Here is an 11,437-nt window from a genome sequence, read left to right as displayed (position 1 = left end):
TATTTAATTTACTTGCAGAGTACATCATGAGAAATCCTGGGCTGGATGAAGCACAAACTGGAATCAAGATTGCTGGGAGAAATATCAATAACCTCAGATAAGCAGATGACATCACCCTTATGGCAGAAAGTGAAGAGGAACTAAAGAGTCTCTTGATGAAAGTGAAAGAGGAAAGTGAAAAAGTTGACTTAAAGCTCAACATTCAGAAAACGAAGATCATGGCATCTGGCCCCACCACTTCATGGCAAATAGATGGGGAAACAGTGGAAACAGTGACAGACTTTATTTGGGGGCGGGGCTCCAAAATCACTGCAGATGGTGACTGAAGCCATGAAATTAAAAGACAATTGCCCCTTGGGAGAAAAGTAATGACCAACCTAGACAGTATATTAAAAAGCAGAAACATTACTTTGCCAACAAAGTTCCATCTAGTCAATGCTATGGTATTTCCAGTAGTCATGTATGGATGAGAGAGTTGGACTATAAAGAAAGCTGAGCACTGAAGAACTGATGCTTTTGAACTGTGGTGTTGGAGGAAATTCTTGAGAGTCCCTTGGACTCCAGAGAGATCCAACAAGTCCATCCTAAAGGAAATCTGTCCTGAATATTAATCAGAGGGACAGATTCTGAAGCTGAAGCTCCAATACTTTGGCCACCTGATGAGAAGAACTGCCTCATTGGAAAATACCCTGATTCAGGGAAAGATTGAAGGTGGGAGGCAAAGGGGACAACAGAGGATGAGATGGTTGGATGGCATCACCGACTCAAGGGACATGAGTTTGAGTAAACTTCGGGAATTAGTGATGGACACGGAAGCCTGGGGTACTGCATTCAGTGGGGTCTCAAAGAGTCAGACAAGACTGAGTGGCTGAACTAACTGACTAATCTGCTTACCTGAAGTTGTTTATATTTCTCCTGTCAATCTTGATTCTAGCTTGTCATTCATCCAGTCCAGAAGTTTGCATAATATATTCTGCATATATGTTTAATAAACAGGATGACAATATACAACCTTGTTGTACTCCTTTCCCAATTTTAAGACATTCAGTTGTTCCATGTAAGATTCTAACTGTTGTTTCTAGACCCAAATAGAGATTTCTCAGGAGACAGGTAAGGTGGTCTGGTATTCACATCTCTTGAATAATTTTTCACACACTTTGTTGTGATCCACACAGTCAAAGGTTTTAACATAGTCAATGAAGCAGAAGTAGATTTTTTTTTTCAGGAGTCCCCTTGCTTTCTATGATACAATGAATGTAGAAACCGTAACTGAAAGTAACACTTGCACCACAATGTTCATTGCAGCAGTATTTACAATAGGTAGGACATGGAAGGAGCCTAGATATCCATGGACAGATGAATGGATAAGGAAGTGTGGTATGTGGACACAATGAAATATTGCTAAGCTATAAAAAGGAGTGCATTTGAGTCAGTTCCAATGAGGTGGATGAACCTATGGCCTATTATACAGAGTAAACCAAGCCAAAAAGAGAAATACAAAGGTTATATATTATCACATTTACATGGAATCTAGAAAGATAGTACTAATGATCCTACATGCAAGTCAGGAAAGGAGACATAAAGAACAGACTTTTGGACATAATGAGTGATGGAGAGGGTGTAATGGTTTGAGAAAATAGCATTGAAACAGATACTTTACCATAAATGAAATAGATAGCCAGTAGGAGTTTGATGTTCAGCATAGGAAACCCAAAGCTTGTGCTCTGTGACTACCTAGAAGGATGGGGCGCAGTGGGAGCTGGGGTTGGGGATCAATAGAGAGGGGACACATGTATATCTATGGCTGACTCATGTTGATGTATGGCAAAAAGAATCACAATATAGTAATTTACTTATTCTCTAATTTAAAAATAAATAAAGTAAATAAATAAATAAATAAATAAAACAGCCAGGACATGTAAGCAAGATAGATGGTCATCAACAGATAAATGAATAAAAAGACTAATTACTTTGCACTATCTACTATCTTCCAACATTTATTCACCTCTATCTCATATTTTCGTATCTATGTGCTATATTCTAATTATCTCACTTGAATCTTTTAATTTGCTTTTTATCTGTGAATTTTCTTTTATTTCATTGATTATATTTTATATCTAAAATTTCAGTGTGTTTCTATTTAAAAGTCTGCCTACACTTATTTTATCAAATGTTATTCTTTCAGCATTTTAAGCATATTTATGTTACAATCCCTTTCTGATTATTCAACTATTACCAATTCTTGTGCTATTTTACGTGTGAACTCTTTCTTATAATAGTGTGTTTTTTCATATGGTCTGCAATTATTTTGTATCCATGTTCCGCTTAGCTTGAGTCTTGTATTCTGCATATTTTGAATTTTCAAAATATTTAAATAGAATTGTTTCTCTTTAGCTTCTGTGAGGAAACTAAAGAATTTTAATTGTCTTACCAGATTTTTTTTCCCTTAAGTATTATAACTTTGGATTCCCTACTTACATACATCTATGCCTGTGGTTTTAATATTTATTTCTTTACCTCAAAGCTCAGAAACAAGAAAAACACTCATAACTGCTGGGTAATGGAAAAAATGATTGTTTGGATCATGAAGATAGGTAGTATTTTTTGGCTCAGACTAAATAACAGAATAATTTTTATTTTCTTCTGCAACTTTTATTCATAATTGGATGCTGAGAATCTCTTAATGGTTTAAACACTTTATGAATCCCTATGTTGTGAGCCTTGCCTACCATTTTGGTGTAAATTCTTTATTTCAAGCATCTGGGTGAATTGTCTTTCTTTGGTCTGACTTGGGTGTACGTTGCAAATATTTTATCAATCAATTTTGTGTGCATGTATATAGTTGATAGGATGAACCATTTGAGGACAGTGTTGCTAGAATAAAATCATTAGTTTTAGAGAAGACATGATTTGGTTATGATTATGCACACATGCTCAGTTGCTTCAGTCATGTCCACTCTTCAATTCCATGGACTGCAGCCTGCCAGGCTCCTCTGTCCATTGGATTCTCCAGGGAAAGAATTACTGGCATGCCCTCCTCCAGGGAATCTTCCCAACCCAGAGGTCAAACCCATGTCTCTTACATTTCCTGCATTGACAGGTGAGTTGTTTTTTTTTTTTTTTTTTTACCATTAGTGCCACCTGGGAAGCCCCAAGAGCAGTAATGAGCATAGAATGTATAAGCATGGATGACAAAAAAAAAAAAAATCCTCTTTATTTCTAGATGAACAAATCAAAGTATGCAACTTTTAAACTGTGATTTATATGTGTGTGTGTGTGTGTGTACACATTATGTGACATACAGATCCTTTCTATTCTTCTTGGATTGGATATCTGGAGACATTATTCCAATATTTTGCAAGAAGATCCAAAGCTGCTAGAAAGGACATTTTATATTATTACTCTGAAATTTGGAGAGCAGCTGGATTCATTGAAAGAAAGGTAAATCCATCTAAATGTGTCCTTAATTAAATTATTTTCCATTTTCCTCCTAATAGACTTCCACCTACTTTTGAGCATTAGAACTCCTTCAACAAACATGCTTACTAAAAGGAAAAATATGAACTTCCTTGACTCTATGAGCACATAGCTAGTTTGAAGGTTGGTAATTCCTATTGGAAAAATATCTGAAGTGTGACAAAGATATAAGCTTGATTTTTAACAAGTACTCAATACTATATATATTCTAAATGATTTTGATTAGACTCTCTGCCTCTACATATGAATGCAGAACTTCAGCAACTGCCTGTGTCTTCTCAGAAGGTTCCAAAAGGTTATCATGAGGGGTTTGCAAGTTCTATCTTGCAAGCGATTGACCTCTTCTCTTTCATTCCTTGGCTCCCCAAGTAATGAAACCTTTAGGTTCATTCCCCTTCTTTCTTTCACCCGCTTTAGATCCCATCATGTCTCCAACCCAGCGGACATTCTATCATTGCTCTGAACCCACTGTGTTCCTCTAACGTTTTTACTGCCCACAACATGTACTTTTTGTGCACTTTCCTGTTACCTGCAATGGGACACTTAGTTCTTTAGTTTGCCGACAAGTTTCTGTAAAATAATGAAAATGCTTTTTATTTCTTTATAATTTACTCAAAAATGTAATGACAATCTAGAGCTATTGTTCCCCAATGTCTTACAACAGCCAGAGGAAACCACCAATGTAGTTTTCCCTATCTCTATGTGGTTCAGACACTTGTTAGTTGCAGATTGGGTCAAAATAAATCAAATTTCCTTAGTCTTTCTTTAAAAAGATTTCTATCAGTCCAGTTCTGTCCCACAGCTTCGGCATGCATGACAGTGACCACAACATAGAATATATCCTAATCATATCCTAAAGAGAGAGAGAAAAAAAAAGCATAAGCAAAAAATAAAAACAACAAAAATGATATTATCCAAACAAAGTAATTATGTTTAAATATTATTATTATACCAGCATTAAGAATTCTTCAAGAAAAATATCATGGTTTTGTATGATATAAAATTAGAGGAAGCTAGGAAACAGTGGCAGAGAAGGCAGTGGGATCCCACTCCAGTACTCTTGCCTGGAAAACCCCATGGACGGAGGAGCGTGGTGGGCTACAGTCCATGGGGTCGCTAAGAGTCAGACACGACTGAGCGACTTCACTTTCACTTTTCACTTTCATGCATTGGAGAAGGAAATGGCAACCCACTCCAGTGTTCTTGCCTGGAGAATACCAGGGACAGGGGACCCTGGTGGGCTGCCATCTATGGGTTCGCACAGAGTCAGACAAGACTGAGGCGACTTAGCAGCAGGAAACAGTGGAAACAGTGTCAGACATTATTTTTGGGGGCTCCAAAATCACTGCAGATGGTGACCACAGCCATGAAATTAAAACACGCTTACTCCTTGGAAGAAAAGTTATGACCAACCTAGATAGCATATTGAAAAGCAGAGACATTACTTTGTCAACAAAGGTCTGTCTAGTCAAGGCTATGTTTCTTCCTGTGGTCATGTATGGATGTGAGAGTTGGACTGTGAAGAAAGCTGAGCACCAAAGAATTGATGCTTTTGAACTGTGGTGTAGGAGAAAACTCTTGAGAGTCCCTTGGACTGCAAGAAGATCCAACCAGTCCATTCTGAAGGACATCAGCCCTGAGATTTCTTTTGAGGGAATGATGTTGAAACTGAAACTCCAGTACTTTGGCCACCTCATGCGAAGTGTTGACTCATTGGACAAGACTGTGATGCTGGGAGGGATTGGGGGCAGGAGGAGAAGGGGACGACAGAGGATGAGATGGCTGGATGGCATCACTGACTTGATAGACGTGAGTCTGAGTGAACTCCAGGAGTTGGTGATGGGCAGGGAGGCCTGGCGTGCTGTGATTCATGGGATCACAAAAAGTCAGACATGATTGAGCAACTGAACTGAACTGAACTGAGATGATGGTAACTAATATATTATTCTCCACAAATCTCCTATAAACTAAAGCTATTTCAAATATACAAATTTCCTTTAAAAAAATAGGTTCATTCTATTCAAAAACATCAAGTGAATGTATACTCATCTGTCTTTCCTAGAACAGTTTTCAAGAAATAGTTACCACATTTCTAAGGAAGGAAAAATATACCCCTTCTCCTAAGGAAAACTTACTGTTTTATGGATAGTTTGTTCTAAGAGAATGACTCTTTGTTAACTCAAACTTCAAGAGTCATAACTTGTTGGAAGGACCTTATCAAACGTCTAGTGTCTCAGTTAGAGCTTGAGCTTAAGCAACTAGTAACATATTTGGGTAAAGAAACTTTCAGATGATATTAGCACAGATAGCCTGATTTACAATTGTGCCATGCTTTTGAATTCTAAACCAGATAATCACCAGAGACTGACTTTCATGAATTATCTCATTGTAATTTTAAAACTGTCAGTCCTATTTCCATTTTTTTAAGGAATCTCTGTTCTCCATAGTGGCTGTTCTAGTTTTCATTCCCACCAAAAGTGTAAGAGGGTTCCTTTTTCTCCACACCCTCTCCAGCATTTATTGCTTGTAGACTTTTGGATAGCAGCATTCTGAGTGGTGTGAAATGGTACTTCACTGTGGTTTTGATTTGCATTTCTCTGATAATCAGTGATGTTGAGCATCTTTTCACATGTTTATTAGCCATCTGTATGTCTTCTTTGGAGAAATATCTGTTTAGTTCTTTGGCACATTTTTTTTATTGGATCATTTATTTTTCTGGAATTGAGCTGCAGGAGTTGCTTGTATATTTTTGAGATTAGTTGTTTGTCAGTTGTTTCATTTGCTATTATTTTCTCCCATTCTGAAGGTTGTCTTTTCACCTTGCTTATAGTTTCCTTTGTTGTGCAGAAGCTTTTAATTTTAATTAGGTCCCATTTGTTTATTTTTGCTTTTATTTCCAGTATTCTGGGAGGTGGGTCATAGAGGATCCTGCTGTGAGACCCAGCAATCCCACTATTGGGCATACACACTGAGGAAACCAGAATTGAATGAGACACGTGTACCTAAATGTTCATCGCATCGCTGTTTATAATAGTCAGGACATAGAAGCAACCTAGATGTCCATCAGCAGATGAATGGATAAGAAAGTTGTAGTACATATACACAATGGAGTATTACTCAGCCATTAAAAAGAATACACTTGAATCAGTTCTAATGAGGTGGATGAAACTGGAGCTGATTATACAGAGTGAAGTAAGCCAGAAAGAAAATACCAATACAGTATACTAACACATATATATGGAATTTAAAAAGATGGTTACGGTAACTGTATGCAAAACAGCAAAAGAGACACAGATGTATAGAGTAGTCTTTTGGACTCTGTGGGAGAGGGAGAGGGTGGGATGATTTGGGAGAATGGCATTGAAACATATATCATATATGAAACGGATCACCAGTCCAGGTTTGATGCAGGATATAGGATGCTTGGGGCTGGTGCACTGGGACGACCCAGAAGGATGGTAAGGGGTGAGAGGGGTTTCAAGATGGGGAACACCTGTACACCCGTGGCAGATTCATGTTGATGTATGGCAAAACCAATACAATATAGTAAGGAATTAGCCTCCAATTAAAATAAATAAATTTATATAAAAATAGATTTTTAAATTCAAACAATATTGATCAGTAAAATATAAATTAAGCATTTACTATATACAAAGCAATATCTTATGTGTTCAAATACACAAAGTAGTATCTCTGTAGTCCTAGATTCTAGGAAATTTATATCTAAATGTAGTGATGAATTTATTCTTCTAAGGAATTTCAATGAACCATCAATAAAACTGCAAAATTAAAAAAAAAAAAAACCTGCCAGTCCTTTTATAAAATAGAATAGTTCAACAGTCAACATTAAATTGAAAATGTAAGAAAAAGAACACTCAGAGGACAGAAAGTGTTGATAAATTCTTGCAACATATTCCAGAGCCCATCAAAATACAAATGAGGCAGACTATCAAGCTTCAGTGGAAAATCTGATACCAGAAACTAATATCAACAAAACTGATTTTGAACTTCTCCTGTCCTGGCTATTAAAGTAGAAGTCTAGTGATGGTGATGTTTTCTCTGCCTTCTGTTCCTACAAGATCTGAGGCATTTTCAAAGGAACAATTTTGTGGCCTGAGGACTCATCTTTCTCCTTCCTTGCCATACCCTAAACTAAACAAACAAACAAAGAAGTAGGTATGTGTATATTATAGCATGTATAGTATTTCACTATACCTCCTTTGGCTAAAATGGGATTTTTTTTTTTCCCCACTCTAAAGGTCTATTCATTGAAAGAGTAAATGTCATATCCTTTGGACTTTATTTTCCATTAAAGTCAATTATTCTATGTTTAGTTTCTTCTCCAAATTGCAGAAGTAGATTAATGATGTAATTATCTTTGTGTTTAAGTAACCAATAGCAAGTCTCAGAGACATATTGATTTTCCAACCCTTCTAAATAAATACCCCTCCTCACCAATCTCAAGTAAATAGCCTCCTTCTGCCCTAGAAAGTTAAGAACACAGTGTTCTCTTAATCAATAATTGAGGAAGGCCACCTTGGTATTCACTGATCCAGACTTCTTTTGCTAAATAGCTTTCTATTCATTATTCCTCTATTCCCTTCATCTTTATCAGATTATACAAACCTCACACATTCCACCCCATCATGTAAGAACGATCAAGGTATCCTTTCCTTCCCTATTTTCATCTCTCCATTCAGAAATTGCACACTGAGAGACTGAACTGAACTGAACTGAAACAAAAGATAGAACTAATTCTCTCACACCAAATTGTAAATATATCTAATAATTAGGCTTAATCCATCATGTAAGTGAGGCCCTCTTTTAGATTAAATGGAGATCATTAACTAAACGGACTACTAGGAGAAGAGGAATATAGTGACATTATTTAGGAGAACCTGAAATATGATTGGGCTACTCATAAAACTTAAGATGATACTTTTCTTTAAGGACAAGAAACTTTAAAAGAAAAAAGGATAACATAAAAAATAATTTCTATTCACTTTATTTCAAACGCCAAACACTGAGTATGAGATATGGACAGACAAGAGAGATTGTCCCTGAACTTCTAAAACAATGTTGCTATTTTTCATCTTCAGCCATTCACCTGTTGAGAACACACTACTATTGCAGATAGCAAATTAATATATATGATGGATATAATAAATATAAGTTGATATATATAATAATATAATTATATATGGATATAATCATATTATAGTATATTATTATATAAATTATATTATATTAAGATAATATTAATTACATTACATTATAATTATAGACTATATAATATATATTATACAGATATAATTATTATATAATATATTACCATTATATTAATTTTATTAATATAAATATATTAAAATATGTATTCAGTTCGGAAGCAACAGAACTGGACATGGAACAACAGACTGGTTCCAAATAGGAAAAGGAGTACGTCAAGGCTGTATATTGTCACCCTGCTTATTTCACTTCTATGCAGAGTACATCATGAGAAACGCTGGACTGGAAGAAACACAAGCTGGAATCAAGATTGCTGGGAAATATTAATAACCTCAGATATGCAGATGACACCACCCTTATGGCGGAAAGTGAAAAGGAATTAAAAAGCCTCTTGATGAAAGTGAAAGAGGAGAGTGAAAAAGTTGGCTTAAATCTCAACATTCAGAAAATGAAGATCATGGCATCCGGTCCCATCACTTCATGGCAAATAGATGAGGAAACAGTGGAAAGTGTCAGACTTTATTTTTTTGGGCTCCAAAATCACTGCAGATGGTGATTGCAGCCATGAAATTAAAAGACGCTTACTCCTTAGAAGAAAAGTAATGACCAACCTAGATAGTATATTCAAAAGCAGAGACATTACTTTGCTGACTAAGGTCCATCTAGTCAAGGCTATGGTTTTTCCTGTGGTCATGTATGGAAGTGAGAGTTGGACTGTGAAGAAGGCTGAGTGCCGAAGAATTGATGCTTTTGAACTGTGGTGTTGGAGAAGACTCTTGAGAGTCCCTTGGACTGCAAGAAGATCCAACCTGTCCATTCTGAAGGAGATCAACCCTGGGATTTCTTTGGAAAGAATGATGCTAAAGCTGAAACACCAGTACTTTAGTCACCTCCATGCGAAGAGTTGACTCATTGGAAAAGACTCGGATGCTGGGAGGGATTGGGGGCAGGAGGAGAAGGGGATGACAGAGGATGAGATAGCTGGATGGCATCACTAACTCGATGGACGTGAGTCTGAGGGAACCCCAGGAGTTGGTGATGGACAGGGAGGCCTGGTGTGCTACGATTCATGGGGTCGCAAAGAGTCAGAAATGACTGAGCGACTGAACTGAACTGAATATTCTAATATATATATATATTAGAATATATAATAAATATAATTATATAATCTAGTAAACATAGTAATTATATATGCAATTGTAATTAATTATGTAAGATATATAATATATAATACAATATAGATTTATCTTATTATATAAATTATATGATATCTATTTATATTTTATTACATATATTATTATATGTATTATATTATACATACTATGTTAATATATTTTTTATAATTATGAAATATTAATATATATTATATAGGTTTATATTACTATACTATTTATTATTTTATATAATATTAGAGTATATAGAATTATAACATAATATATAATATATTCACATAATAATACAATATAAAATTATAATATATTATATATTATATATAATGTTTATATTTATATTTAAACATGTATATAATTATAGTATTTATGTTTATATATATGTATTTATAAATTTATATATTTATATATGATAAGTATATATATTTATATTACTTTATAAAATATATAATATATATTTATATTATTTAAATTATGTGTATAATATATAATATGTATAACTATATATTTTATATGATTAATACAATTATAATTACATATTATTATTATTACATAATTATATATATAATTATATATAGTTATAATAAGATGTAATCAAATATATTTTACCAGTATTCTTGCCTGGAAAATCCCATGGACAGAGGAGCCTGGTAGGCTGCAGTTCATGGGGTCACTGAGGGTCAGACATGACTGAACAACTTCACTTTCACTTTTCACTTTCATGCATTGCAGAAGGAAATGGCAACCCACTCCAGTGTTCTCTCCTGGAGATTCCCAGGGACGGGGCACCCTGGTGGGCTGCCATCTATGGGGTTGCACAGAGTTGGACACAACTGAAGTGACTTAGCAGCAGTAGATATATATTATATAATATATATTATATTATATATTGTGGGCTTCTCTGGTGGCTTAGACTATAAAGCATCTGCTTGCAATTAACGAAACCCGGGTTGGATCCCTGTGTGGGGAAGATCCCCTGGAGGAGGAAATGGCAACTCACAGCAGTACTCTTGCCTGGAAAATTTCCATGGACTGAGGAGCCTGGTAGGCTGCAGTAAATGGGAGTCACAAAGAGTCGAACACAACTGAGCGACTTCACTGTCTTTCCATATTATATATATTATATAGTAATTTATTATCACATTAATTACAATTATGATTATATATCATTATATAGAATATATTTTATTACATAACAATATATTCTTTCATATCATATAATAATATATTGTGCAATATATTATAATAGTAAACATTATATATAATACATATTTTATATCATATTAATATCATATATATTAATATATCTGTAAATTATATGTAATGTATACATTATGTATATTATTATGATATATCCTTATATAGAATATATAATAATTAAATATTATATTATGTATAATTATATTATAATGTGTACAGCAAATATAAATAGACATATAATAGATACAATAAAAATTGCTTGCATGTGCATAGTACTTTATAGTTTTAAAGTACTGTAATAGTTACAGTAATAGCAGAAATACTACTGTCAATAAAGCTAGTGAATGAAAGGAATTTCAGGAGCT

Source organism: Oryx dammah, unplaced genomic scaffold, assembly GCF_014754425.2.
Source record: "Oryx dammah isolate SB20612 unplaced genomic scaffold, SCBI_Odam_1.1 HiC_scaffold_8, whole genome shotgun sequence".
NCBI lineage: Eukaryota > Metazoa > Chordata > Mammalia > Artiodactyla > Bovidae > Oryx > Oryx dammah.
This window is presented reverse-complemented; position numbering follows the sequence as displayed.